This window comes from Nannospalax galili, unplaced genomic scaffold, assembly GCF_000622305.1.
Source record: "Nannospalax galili isolate Female #2095 unplaced genomic scaffold, S.galili_v1.0 scaffold215, whole genome shotgun sequence".
Classification (NCBI taxonomy): Eukaryota; Metazoa; Chordata; class Mammalia; order Rodentia; family Spalacidae; genus Nannospalax; species Nannospalax galili.
In genome coordinates, this window is record NW_008338533.1 from 410,926 (window position 1) to 425,153 (window position 14,228).

General features: G+C 39.6%; 1 protein-coding gene across 6 annotated transcripts in view; it reads left to right on the forward strand.

Annotated features, from left to right (window-relative positions):
- The first annotated feature begins 6,714 nt into the window (after positions 1-6,714).
- The window catches only part of Nek10 (NIMA related kinase 10), a 270,542-nt gene continuing 263,028 nt past the window's right edge, over positions 6,715-14,228 (forward strand). For all 6 annotated transcript variants that reach the window (XM_029563521.1, XM_008833138.3, XM_029563522.1 and 3 more), the window contains exon 1: positions 6,715-6,848. The gene's annotated coding sequence lies outside the window, so the exon portion shown is untranslated. The remainder of the gene's footprint in view (positions 6,849-14,228) is intronic.

The following is a 14,228-nucleotide window of genomic DNA, read 5'->3' on the forward strand; positions in this document are numbered from 1 at the left end:
TGTTGTGTCATTATATGTAACAGTACTGTATGTCATGCTATTTATGCATGACACCTGGGTTTTTTGAAGTAGTGTCTGTAGTTGGTTATGAGCACCATGAAGAATGAAGTGGTCTCTTAGAAGTGAGGTACATGGTTTTTTTCTCTTCAGATAATTCTGTTGTGGGTGGGGAACATCTTTCTGTTTTACAGTAGAAAGATGTGAAGAATGGCATTCACTTTGCTTTTCTTAAATCTCTGTCAGTGGCAATCGTATCAAGTGATGCAAACCTTGTCTATATATTTGTAATTTTCACTTGAGTTTCTAAAACTTTGTTTTTTAGTAGCGTTTTATAGGTAGAATAAGGCATCTGCCAATGTTGTGGGGAAAATCACACGTCCTGGCTTCTCTGTGGGCTTCCTCATAAATGCCCTTCATGCTTCACAAGTGATAAAGCAATGAAATCTTCCTAGGTAGGAACTATAGCTTTTAGTCAACCTTTATGTTTTAGGAATTATTTTTAAAACATCCTTATGTGGGCTTCCATTCTGATGAGCAAGTAAAAAATTAAATGTAACTGATAATTTAGCACCCATACCAGTCATAATGTTTTGAGTTGTAAAAGCTATAAAGTTCTAGTTTGCAGTAGTTACATTTTTTTTTTTTACTTTTGTAAACATTATTTTCTGAGCACTCACAGTTTTCTCAAAACCTGAAATTCTACTCTATTCTTTGCCCTTGTTCTCTTGTACTTAAAGTAGTTTAGTTTGTATCAGGTTCAAGTTCTTGACTATTTTTCTATAGTAAATAGTGATTAATCAGAAGTCAGAATTCTTTCAAATGGGCTTGTGATCAGTGTTACTTTATAAAAATTACCTTTCATTTCTGTTGTTATTTCTAATAGATTTAATAGGTTATTACCCACAATTTCATTCTTAACTATTTTATTTATTTTAATTGACATGATGCTTAAATATTATGTAGACATTTGAGGTGTTAACAAATGTTAATTGTTAATGTTGTAGATAATTGATGCTCACTTGCATTTGTTTATTATATGAAAGCAGGTGATAGACTTTACACCTTTGATATAAAGCACTGCCATATTTACATTTTAAAATGAAGTTAGGCATTTTATGTGCAGCGTAGATGATATTGTTCCTATTCTGTGATAGCATTTGGCTTTTCATTATTTCTGAGCTGCCTTTTTAACTTGTAGCAGATTGTTTTGATCATCTTTTATATACTCTTAGCTCCCCACAGAATAAATCAGTGCTGTTCCATATAAGCCTGTAGGGCTGAATGAATGGGGCTGTGAAACTAATAGGGCAAGAGGACAGTTTAAAGAACCCATTTGAATATTGAGAAGCCTCAAACACTGAACGTGATGGGGAGGTGAATATTGGGGTGAACGTTCATTTCAGATTAAAGTACAGAAATATGAGGGAATTGATCTCATAGATCAAATGAATAAAAATGCCCAAATTGGATATTTTAGCAATTTTGGAGTGTTTTTAATCCATTTAACCTACATAATAATTAGTATAATTCCCTCATCAGAGATCATATAGTTGAAGTCTAGTTAAAATAATAGAGTCAATTTCTGCCTCATGAGGTTAGAAATGTAGCTGCTTTTCCTTAGAAATGTAGCTGGCATCATCTGGTACTGTCTGAGGGATTCTAATGAACTCTCTTGGCATCTGATAGGAGGATTGCCATGGTGCTTGTCAGCAGTCGTGACTTCCATTGAAGTGGTTCCTCTCAGCAGCGTAGTCATTTCCAAAGTCCCCAGTATTTGCTGCTATTTTTAAAACACCCCTGATGTACCGAAACAGGAGGATTTCCTCATATCATTTCCTTGTGTCTGGACATCAAAGGGTTAGCTTATTTTATAGGAAGTGATTTTAAAATTTAAACTGAAAACTACCTGGTCTCATAATCTTTTTATGATTTTATTTAATTGTGTATATGTATTACCCAGTGCCAGAAAAAATATAACTTAAAAACACTTTGCATTCAGAAAGTTTCACTGTGTTTTTTATTTTTAATAGCTTCTGCTTTTGACTACTTGACTTAGAAAATTATCTGATACGACTACACCACTGAAGAGCAGAGGTTAACTGCTTCTTTCAAGTGGCTATATTTCTTCTACTATTTTTGAAAATAGCAATCATGAATAACATTTATTACAAGACAGCAAGATATAATTTACTATATGTGTTGACTTTTAAATGCTGCCTTAAGTAGGTGTTTATGAGGAGTAGTAGTTGTTATGAACTGATTTACCTCAAGGTGCGAAACAATTAAACTTGTACATATCCATTGGCAAAATCAGATGAGCAGCCCTGCACTTTCTTAGATGCCTTGATTTTCAGATTAGAGCTTAGTGCTACTGAATACCCTGGCCATAAAGCCACCTCAGGATATTCTTTCCTTCACCCTAGTTTATTTATTTCTAGATGTGTGTTTACAAAGACTATAAAAAATCCTGATGTTAACCATCTGAAATGTACTTTGTTTTGATTGCTGTTTCAATCTAAAATAGGAGCTTTTGGGAAAAACAGTGAATTAGCTTCCTGATGCTAAAAGGGTGATTCTATATATTTTTAGTAATATTAAATATGCAGAAGTGAAGTACCCAGTCTTTTAAGACACTGTGTTGTATGTGTTATGTGTGAAATCAACCTTAAATCTCTTTTAAGTTTTTTTTAACCTTGTGGCATACCAATGTTCATAATTTGCCAAGCTTTCTGTAAAACATGTAGGATGAAACATTATATGTGCTAATGCATGCATTTATAAAGGAGATCTGTTTACTGCTGAGAATCACTAACTCTTCTCCATCCAAAAACTTTTCCACATACTCAAAGTTTCAGTGTGAGTATGGCGTTCTCATTTTCCTTTCACAAAGACAGGTTCAAAATTCTTCAGAAAGAAAAACCATCCCTGAAAGTGAGGAATAGCACCAGAGCTTCCTGGTTAGTAGGTTTCATCAGTGCCCATCAGTGATATAAATGTGCTTAACAGCTCAGCATATGAATCCTGTTAAAGTGCTCAGATTGGGATATGTAAGCCATCAGCGTACCATTGAATTCAAAAGTGTTTATCTTAAATAACTTAAATGTTTGAGATTTATTTATGTAGATTCCATCCCTGTTATCATATGTAGTGCAAATATGTGAAATGTCCTCATTCCAGCAGTTATTTATTTTTAGAAAGTAAATTAAAGACATAACTGCATTCAAGTTTTAAGATTGCAGGATTTTGATAGTTTTAATGTAAGGTCCTTTTTAACTTACCAGAAAGTAAATTGTCAGTTATAAAAAGCTGAACCATCTAAAGATTATTTAAAATTTTAAGATATGCTTAGAGGTAAGCCCCAGTTTTAAGGTTTTTAATCACATGTTTTGCACATTGATTGTTTTTGTGCTGCATCTTTTCTTGTTGCTTTATTTGTTCACAGTCTTTATCTTTGCAGGAAGAGGGTGTCTTCCATGTTTACTATGTTAAGTTTAAATAAAAATTGAATTTTATTGTCCATTTATATAATATTTGATACCTTGGTGTAATTTCACATACAGTTACAATTTTTATGGCTTTTATAATTGCAATGATATTTTCTTTTGTAATAAAATCCAAAGTAAATTAAACAGTTGTAGACCTGATATTTTTTGTTTATATGAAGTACATCTCTACCTGAGTTAATAATGTGAACAATGCTGCCTTTCAAATTTGTTTCATAATTGTTAGAGATCACTATTTTTTTTTTTGTAGATGTTATTGAAAGTTGAAAGCAATAAAAGTCCACATAACAAGCTGCTCACTCTGGTTTTTACTCCTGTGTCCCTGGAGAGCTGCATTTCGTCCTCAGATTCAGCTGGGCTGGGAAGGAGTGAGTTCTGCTTTCCGCTTCCCCGTCCTCGGTGCCCAGGTAGAAGAGGGACAAAAGGGAGAAACAAAAGAGGAAGAAAGTAAAACGCTGTTTCACAGTGACATTTAATAGTTAAGAAATATTGAAGGTAAAGTACTGTTTAAACAGCTGGTCCAGGGACTGGAGAGATGGCTCAGGGGTTAAGAGCACTGGCTGCTCTTACAGAGGACCCAGGTTTGGTTCCTAGTATCCATATGGCAGCTGGCAACCATCAGTAACTCCATTTCTAGAGAATCTGATCCCCTCTTCTGACCTCTGTGGACACTGCATGACACAGGTGCACCCACCTACATGCAGGCAGTACACTCATAAAATAAAAATAATAAAATATTTTAAAGAGTGGTCCAATTTTGCATTCTATTTTAATGCTAGAAAAATTTTGCCATGTGAGGAGTTCCATTGACCTCTCAAGCTCAAGGTTTGTTTTTCTTTTATCTAATTTTAGTTTGAATTTTTTTAATAGAAAATGACATGTCTTAGATTGTTTTCTTATGGTATATAGCACTTGCTCCTGTTTTCCACACACAAAAACTTCTTATGTCTCATGAAAAATTTACTAGGTTGTGGGTGATGGAGAAAAGTGTTTATGGCTTTGGAAATTTCTTAGGAAGTTTGATTTACATTTTAAGAAAATGTACTTTTGTTAATTTATAATTTTCATGTACAGAACTTCAAGACTGTTGCCTTTACTATTTACCAGCAGTAGGGATTCCTTACTTGTGCTGTTTGCTGTGGTATTACTTACTGCCTGTCTAATCTGAGTATGCGTCCCCCCAGTGATGGGCCTTTACCTCTGTCCCATTGCTTGTAATGGAGACATGACAGGTTTGCAAAGCCTTCCCCCCTGTTGCTGCTTTTCTTTCAAGGCTCACTGAGAGTTCTGCACTTCGGGTTATATTGAGCCTCATGCTGTCAGTCTTCAAGCTAGGTTCTTGCTCCTGCACCGTGCTAGTGCATGTGTGCGTGAGTGCATGCATACTTGTTAGGCCCACACCTTTTCTTGCACAGGGCCATTGATCTTGCAAGTGGGTCCAACCATTTGATATTGGAACAATATGTAGTCATCTACAAAGTACACACTTGAACCATACTATGAGATTACAAAAAAAACCCAAAACAAACCCCTCACTTATGTTTTTTTGGTGGTCTACATTGACAGCTATCCTGGAGTACATGTGGCCTGTGGACTGTAGGTTGGACATACCCAATATTTTCAGAAATTATATGATGTGATTTTTGTTTTAAGTTGATTCTGAGTATCTCAGTGCAGATTTAATTTATCTTTATTAGCTTATTTTATGCTATAACTAGGGCATGATACTGGTTTTCTTCATGTAGTTGACACATTTATTTCAGGACACTAAAAGGGTAATAGAAAACAAAAAAAGGGGGGGGGCACAAAACCCCATAGATGTGAATCCTACCTATGACATAGCTGCAAACACTGTGCAGCTGTGATTCCGATGGTGGCTTATGTATCTTTATTACACAGCAGAGCAGTCGGGGCCCTCACCATTTGGAGATGGTCATATCTTCAAGAGCCAGTGACTTTAATGTAGTTTACATCTTCCATGCAGTGAATGTTCAGGAATATTCAGGGAAGGTCCAAGTATTGATTTTACATTTCTTTTACTGAAAAGTAGAAAAGTCGGGCACATTTGATATTCTGCTGAAGATCAGCAGAACTTGAATGAAGTCATGTTTACTCCCTGCTCCGTAATCAGAAGTCTGCATAGAACACTTTCCTACTCCATGCTCCATCACCATTTTGGGTTTTGGTTGGGAGCATCAATCCTAAGGGTTTCATTCTGAATGTAGTCACCTGAGCTTGCCTTTCATCTCCATTTCTTACATTCCCAATATAGAACTCTACTTTTAAGGTTTTTGTTGGTTTTTGATACAAATTCTGATGTAGCCCAGGCTGGCTTCAAACTCCTGGCCTCCCATTTCCTGAGTGCTGGAATTAAAGACATGTTGCCACCACTACTGGCTTTTTTCTTCAGGGGAAAGTTTTTTCAGTTACACAGTTGCTATTCCAAGTGCTTAGAGCCCTGTGCCTGAGGAAGTGGTCAAGGATGCATCCTAGGCTTTGCCTTGCCTTTATTATTTCCAGAGACAGTCTTGGGCTGTTTAGGCCATTTCTTGTTTACAACTTTAGAATGAAAAATAATGACCAATGTGAAGAGCAGGCAAAATGAAATAATTGGGACTAGGGCTCAGCCCAAACTGACCACTCAGTAAAGTTTGACACTCATTTTTAAAGGCTCAAGGTTCTATCTTTTAAAAGGCAATTTTAATGCAACTCGTTTTCATTAAAAAAATTTGCAGACTTGCACTAAAAGGTGAAGTGACTTTGCAGCGCCACCAAATGTACCTGTGACAAGTTTGACCGAGAGGTCTTGCGGCCCAGGGAATGCGTTTTGTCAACCTGACACATGCATTGGGCTCAAAGTGGTTTTATAAAGTCTAAAAGTAATAGTCCTTTTCCTCAACCTTTGAGAACTGATTTGTAGTCCATAGCAATCTTGAAGCACCCGAGATAAACCTGTTATTTCTGATGCCGCAGACTAAGCTCCAAGCATACGAAAACCAGCGCAAGATATGTCGCTGGCTGCTCGCTGGTCAGGGCTCTGTGCAGTGAAAGCCTCACCCCATGGAGTCTCTGGTTGCTTGGGCAGCGGGGCAAGCGTCACCCGTTGCTATGGTGCTCCGCACAGTGCAGCATTGTTATTTCCGATTGGCTGATCGGCCCGACGCAACGGATGAAGACGTTTACGCATTGGTTCAACCTCGGGGTTTGGGAAGGAGTTGACTGAAAAACCAAGGGCGGGCGCAGCAAGGAAACCCGTGAGCGTTCGCAGGCGCGGGTGCTGGGAGCCGGGAAGGACGATGAAGACCACTTGGAGGCTGGCTTGAAGGAGGGCCGTCCTCCGGCGCGGTGAGTGGTGTGGGAAGTCTGGTCTCCCAGGAGATTTGGCCGGCGCGGTCTCCCTGCCTGGAGCCCAGCCCAAAGGGACTACCCCTCCTGGGTCGGGGAGCCTCCTGCGCAGAGCCTGCCGCCTCCTAGTAAATGGGCTTGTGCTTGAGCCGGTGGTGGGAGAGGCTTTCGGTGGTATACGGTGCTTCTAGCCCATGATGGACCTGGTGTGTGGCTTCCATCAGCTCTGGTGACCCTGGAGACTAGCGCTCCGTTGTGAACCGCATGCCCAGCTCCAGCCTTCCGTTCCCAGGACGCTGCTCCGCGCCACCTTGGCGAGCTCTTCCCGGTGCCTGCTTTCAAGTACCTTGTGTTGCGGATGTCTAAAAAGCCCCCACCATCACCTGGACTCTTCCTGTAAACCAGAGCCCAGCGCCCAACCGCTGTTAATGCAATACTGTGAGCGACTCTAAATGTAACCCTACCCCTGGCAGCTACTGCTCTTGGATGCTCTGTGGTTGCCACCACCCATCTGCCTTCCCCTAACTACATCTTCCACACCGCCTCTTCCTCTAAATCTCCATCCATTCCCACATAACTATCTCCCTACTGCTATCGCACGGATTCCACCAGTCCCCTGGGTAAATCCAGCACCTGTCCAGCTTCCTTGATTGTAGTTTGTCCCTATTCATCCAATCTCTTTGCTCACCGTGGTTACAATGATTTTTTTTTTTTTTTAAACCAGAGGACCATTTCCCTTTCCTGCCTGAAGGCTGCCCATTTCCCCCACTCCCCTATCCAGTCCTTGGTTAACCAGAGGCAGCTCCATTATGGCTGTTGACAGAACGTAGAGCATGCCCTATCTCCTGACTGACTGAATTGCTCTCATACTCCTGAGAATGGACTGCTGCTCGACCGGCTTCCCCGATCCTTATCTGTGTGTTGTCTCACTACCTTGCTGTTTGCCGGTGTGGGAAGACAGAAGTTTTGTTTGTCTTGTTTACAGTGCCAGGCATTGTAGCATATGCTCAACAAGTACTTGATAATGAGTGAATCTCTAAGCTGAGAAGTTAGCAGCTTTTCATAACATTCTTATGATTTCCAAAAATGTCAGAAACCTCTTCTGGGCCAGTGAATGTTGAATTTACTTTAATTTGAAGGGTCTGGAAGTGACCATTTCATGTCATAGCTGTTATGGTGTGAGTTAAGGTGGTTAAAGAGAGGCAGTACAATGTGGTTTGCAAGAGCTGAGCTTTGAGTCTGTGACCCACCCAGTTCAGCTACCTCATAGGATTGCTTTAAATGATTTAAACATTGAATGTACATAATGTGTACCAGTCTTAGTGCCATATATATGTGCACATGCATATATGCAGTTTTCATGTGTTTAAAAACAGTTGAAGATAGAAATTGTGAAATTTCCATGGCCAGTTCACAAAAGGTAAAATAAATCTTTTGATGCAGTCTAGAGCGGTTACTAGGGCGCATCTTGTCAAACTGCTTGGAGTATGACTACAGCTCTGAGGCAGGAAGAGACTTATAATTTCAACGACTATTTTCTGGCCATCTGATGGAACCAGGGTCAGTCAGGTCAGCTGAGGTTGGGTCAAAAGAAAGTGCAACTAGTAAAATCTGTATGAGGTGAAAAGGGGCCTGGAATGCGCCTGTCAGAGTATGTCAGTCCTCTGTCAAAGGGAGCTAAGCTATGCCCTTAGATAGGCAGAGAGCACCTAGAATCCCATTCAGACAGTATTTTCAAGCACCTGAGTAGCGAATAAAGCAACGGCACATTCTGCAGGTCCAGGAGCACATACCTAAAATCTCAGCACTCAGGAGGCCAAGGCAATAAGATCACAAGTTTAAGGCAAGGATGTGCTTATTAGATACTTTTCTTGTTGCTATGACCAAATACCTGACAAGAAGCAGCTTTAGGAGGAACAGTTTATTTTGGTTTATTCGTGGTTCCAGGGATAGAATCATCCGTCATGGCAGAGAAGGAATGACAGCAGGAGCTTGTAGTGGCTGAACATACTGCGTTCACAGGAGAGAAAGAGGATTGCTGGTGCTCAGCCCGCTTTCTCCTTCCCCCTTTTTAATCTGTCAGGGACCCCAGCCCATGGAATGGTACTACCCACATGGGGGGATTCCCTCCTCATCACATCAAGACCCTAGGTGCTTCTTTTGTCCCTTTTTGACATAGACTAGTTCATTTAAATTTCATGAAATGTTTTAATTATGTCAGTTAAATTCATCTGTACCCAAATGAGGTAGCAAGGGGTTAATAGAATATGTTGATAAATTGAATCACCCACATATGGAGTTTTTCTTTTTTTTTGTTTTTTGTTTTGTTTTGTTTTGTTTTTGTTTTGTTTTTAATTTCAAAGGATACCATTGTTTCTAACCCCTTTAGGTGCTGGGAGCTCCAAAGGCAAGCTACAGCCTTGAAGGCTGCCACTCCCCACTTCCCTTAGGCTCCTGGCCACCTCAGCCTCATCTTCCCAACAGCCTCCCACTCTATCTCCAGGACCTTGCTTCTTCTCTGCCCATACCACAAGATGTGTCCACTACTTTCCTCACCCTCGAGACCTTCTTGGGGTCCCCAGGTGGCACAGCCTTTCCAGAGACCTTCAACCCCTAGTGACTTTTGATTTCTTTTAGTTCATAATTTCATTTAGTAATTTTTTTCTGCTTTTTGACTTCTCATATTAAGCAGAATCACAAAAAAACTTTTTTTAAAGAATAATTATCAGGTGGTTGTGGTAGCTCCTATATAATCCCAGCATTAGGGAGACTGGCACTAGGTAATCACCATGGGTTCAAGGCCTGCCTGAGCTATGCAGTGAATTCCAGGCCAGCTTGGGGTGCACAGAGACCTTATCTCAACAAACAAACAAACAAACAAACAACACCCCCCCCCAAATCAAAGTAGCACATGCTGGTGCACGCCTATAATTCCAGCACTTGGGGGTAAAGCAGGAAGAACATAAGTCCAAGTTCATCCTTACCTACACAACCATAGAGCCTTTTGATTTCTTTCCCTACACAGTGAGTTCTCAAGGCCAGCCTGGACTACCTGAGACCCTGTCTCTCCCCGCTTTCTCCCACAAAGATAAAAAGCCTATACTTTCATGAATTCCCCCAGTGAGCTCTATGGGTAGTTTTTTGTAGTGCATACTCTGGTGTCCTATATACTGTCAAAGTGTAGCAAACAATAAAATGATTTTTTTTTTCGGTCTTTTTGAGACAGTGTCTCCCTGTAGCCCCAGCTATCTTGGATGTCTTGGAACTCACTACGTAGACCAGGCTAGCCTTGAACTCACAGAGATCCACCTGCCTTTGCCTCCTGAGTGCTGGGATTAAAGGTGTGCGCCACCATGCCCAGCCCTATAAAATGATTTTTAAATGAAATGTTTCTAGATGAGATTCAATTTTGTTGTATGATGCAGAAAATACTTTTCGTTTGTACACGACTATGAAACATTATGAACATTTATTTGTTTATTCACTCATCTTTTGACTTGTAGCAGTTCTAGGAATTTGGATGGAATATTTTCTTTATGATGATTACAATGATGGTTAACTATCTTTTGGAAGGCATTTGCCCAGGTGTCATTCTGTGGTGTTTCTTCAGTGCCTGGGAATCAGTACTCTCTGGAGGAATGAGTAGGTCTCATTCTCGTTAAAGCAGGGAATAGGATTGCATTAGTTACTTTTGCTTTGATAAAATACTCTTACTAAAAGATGCTTATGGGAGAAAATGGTTTATTTGGCTTACACAATCTGTTATTGAGGGAATTCAGGGTAGAAACTCAAGCAAGAGCCAAAGCAGAAAACAGAAGGCAGTGCTGTTTACTGACTTGCCTGCTGACTTGTTTCCTGCTAGCTTTCTTATATAGCCCAGGCCCAGCTGCCTAGGGTTAGTGCTCTCCACCCTGGTCTTGGCCCTCCCACATCAATCATCATTTAATACAATTCCTCATAGACACGGGCACAGGCCGGTATGATTGAGAAAGTTCTTCAACTGAGGTTCCCTCTTCCTAGGTGACTCTAGATTGTCCAAGGTAAAAATAAAAACTAACCAGAACACTTTTCTCCTTGTCTCCTTGACACACAAACATATCACTATTAAACTATAACCGTTTCTTTCTTGTCTGTCCCCAAGATCTTATGTTAATATCATATTATAAAATAGAGTACAACTTTAAAAGTCCCACAGTCTTTAAAAATTACAACACTTTAAAAGTTCAATGTCTTTCATTTAGTCTCTTATCTGTGGGCTCTTGTGAAATAAAAAAACAAGTCATAACTTCTTTTATTCTAAAAGGGAGGAACCAGGACATAGAAACAATCATATTAAAGGAAAACCTGAAGTTCAGTAGTTTAAATGAAATCCTGTATCTCAGTGTCCAGCATCTGGAGCTCACTTATCATCATCTGGGCTCCAAAGGACTTGGGCATCCCAATTCCCCAGTTCTCCTATCTGCAGAACACATAACTTGTCTGGTAGGCTCAGTCTAGCTCCACTCCATTCTTGTCGCTGTCCTTGGTGGATGCCCCTTGATGCTGATATCTCTAGTACCTCGTGGTCTCCACTGCAGCCAAGGCTGCACCTTCACCGGTGGTCTTTCCAGGTCTTTCTTTAAGGACTCTGACCTACCACACCATGTCAGATTTCAGATGCTCTCCATGACCCCTTTAATCCTGCCCCCACACAGTGGTGAGCTTCCCCAAATCATGCCATACCCAACCCCCAACTGGGTCTACGTGAGGCTCCTCCCAAGGCCCCTGGGCAGACCTCTGCCCTTTGGTAGGATAAAGCTGAGATCTCAGCAGACCGCCAGAGTGCCTGTTCCAGCCTCCCTCTTGCATAGAGGCTGAGAACTCAGCAGACCACCTGAGAGTCTCAAAATTGGGCCCCCCTTAGGGAATGTCATAAATTTTGCCCTGAGTTCCCACTAGCAGGGGTCCAAACCTTAAAAGGAAGCCTGAATGTACCTAACTGGAACCTGACTTGGACTTCTGTGGAAACTCCTGAGTAGCTGATCTAAAGCCATCAGTTCCCTCCAAAATAAAACCTGAGAGAACCTGAAACCTGGACCAACCAGCTTTACATAACCAATAAGAAAAGGACCAAGGCACACCAATAATACAAACAGAAGCAAACTTCAACTTAATTTTCATATCAAAATCACAAACAACAAAAGAAATTCACATGCCAAAATCACAACAAAAGAATAATAAAATGGAAAGCCAAAACACTATGTCTCCACCAAACTCCACCAATACTGTAGAAGAGTTCTATAAGGAGGACCCCCTAGAGATAACCCAGGGTACAGAATTTAAAAGAACAATCATAAACATGATAAAGGAATTGAATGAATTTAAAGAACACATAAATAAATCAAATAACCAAAAGAAGATAGGGATAAATTTCTGAATGAATTCACAAAAGAGATAGAAACATTGAAGAAAACTCAGGCAGAAATGAAGAAGGAAGTGCAAAATTCCATAAGTCAACTTGAAACAACAGGAGAAAGCCTCACCTCTTGAATGAATGAAATGGAAAACAGAATATCAACTCTGGAGAATAAAGTAGAAGAATTGGACCAATTGTGCAAATATGAAAAAAATTAAAAACACAAAATGGAATATGCAAGAGATGAGGGACACCATGAAAAGACCAAATCTTCATATCATAGGCATAGAAGAAGGAGAAGAATTTCAAGTTAACGGTATTGACCAGATCTTAAACAGGATTGTAGAAGAGACTTTCTCAAAATTAAGGAAAGACATGCTCCCCAAAATACAAGAAGCACATAGAACACCAAATAGACAGGACCAGAAAAGAAACTCCCCGCATATCATAGTAAAAACACTAAATGTACAGAACAAAGAGAGAATACCGAAAGCAGCAAAAGAAAAACAAGTCACATATAAAGGAAAGCCCATCAGAATTACAGCTGGCTTATCAATGCAAACTGTGAAGGCCAGAAGAGCATGGACCAAGGTATTTCCAGTTCTGAATGACCATAGGTGTCAGCCCAGAATACTCTACCTAGCAAAAATGTCTATTACAATTGATGGGGAAAGAAAACTCTTCCATGTCATGAATAGCCTGAAAGAATACATGTCTATGAAACCAGCTGGTTAAAGAATACTTAAGCAATACAAAGAACAGAGAAAGAAACAACTATACCCCAGGGACAACAAAAGAAAATAAAGGTATAATTGAGAAATCACAAAATTAGACAAAGAACACAAAAAGCAATCAAAATGATGGCAATCAATACACATCTTCCAATAATAACTTTAAATGTCAATGGACTGAACTCCCCAGTCAAAAGACACAGGCTAAGTGAATGGATTAAGAAACAAAATCCATCTTTTTTTCTGTCTGAAAGAAACCCATCTCACCTCCAAGGACAGGTACTATGTTAAGGTGAAAAGATGGAAAAGAATATTTTAAGAAAATGACACTAAGAAACAAGCAGAGGCTGCATTGCAATTCTAATATATGACAAAATAGACTTCAAAGTAAAACTAATCAGAAGAGATAAAGAGGGTCACTTCATTCTGATCAAAGGAACAGTTAACAAAGACAATATTACAATTCTGAACATATATGCACCAAACTCTGGTGCACCCAAATTCAAAAGAATATTTTAAGAAAATGACACTAAGAAACAAGCAGAGGCTGCATTGCAATTCTAATATATGACAAAATAGACTTCAAAGTAAAACTAATCAGAAGAGATAAAGAGGGTCACTTCATTCTGATCAAAGGAACAGTTAACAAAGACAATATTACAATTCTGAACATATATGCACCAAACTCTGGTGCACCCAAATTCATAAAAACAACCCCCATGGAACTTTTTCAAAAATTGACCATATACTGGGGCACAAATCTCAATAAATACAAAAGTAATGAAATAATTCCATGCATTCTATCAGACCACAATGCAATAAAACTCAAAATCAACACTGGAAGAAGCCCTAGTCACTAAAGGAACTCATGGCAATTAAACAACACATTCCTAAACAATGAGTGGGTCAAAGGAGAATTTAAGAAAGAAATGAAAGAATTCCTGGAATTCAACGAAAAGGACAATACAACACAATGAAACCTCTGGGACACTTTAAAAGCAGTCCTAAAAGGGAAGTTTAAGCTCTAAATGTTTACGCTAAGAAATTAGAGCCCAAATAAGTGACCTAACACTGCAACTCAAGATGCTGGAAAGGCAAGAAGAAATGAAACCCAAACCCAGCAGAAGAGAAGAAATAAAAATCAAAGCAGAAATCAATGAAACAGAAACAAAGAAAACAATACAAAGAATCAGTGAATCTAAGAGCTGGTTCTTTGAAAAGCTAAACAAGATAGACAGACCCTTAGCCCAGTTA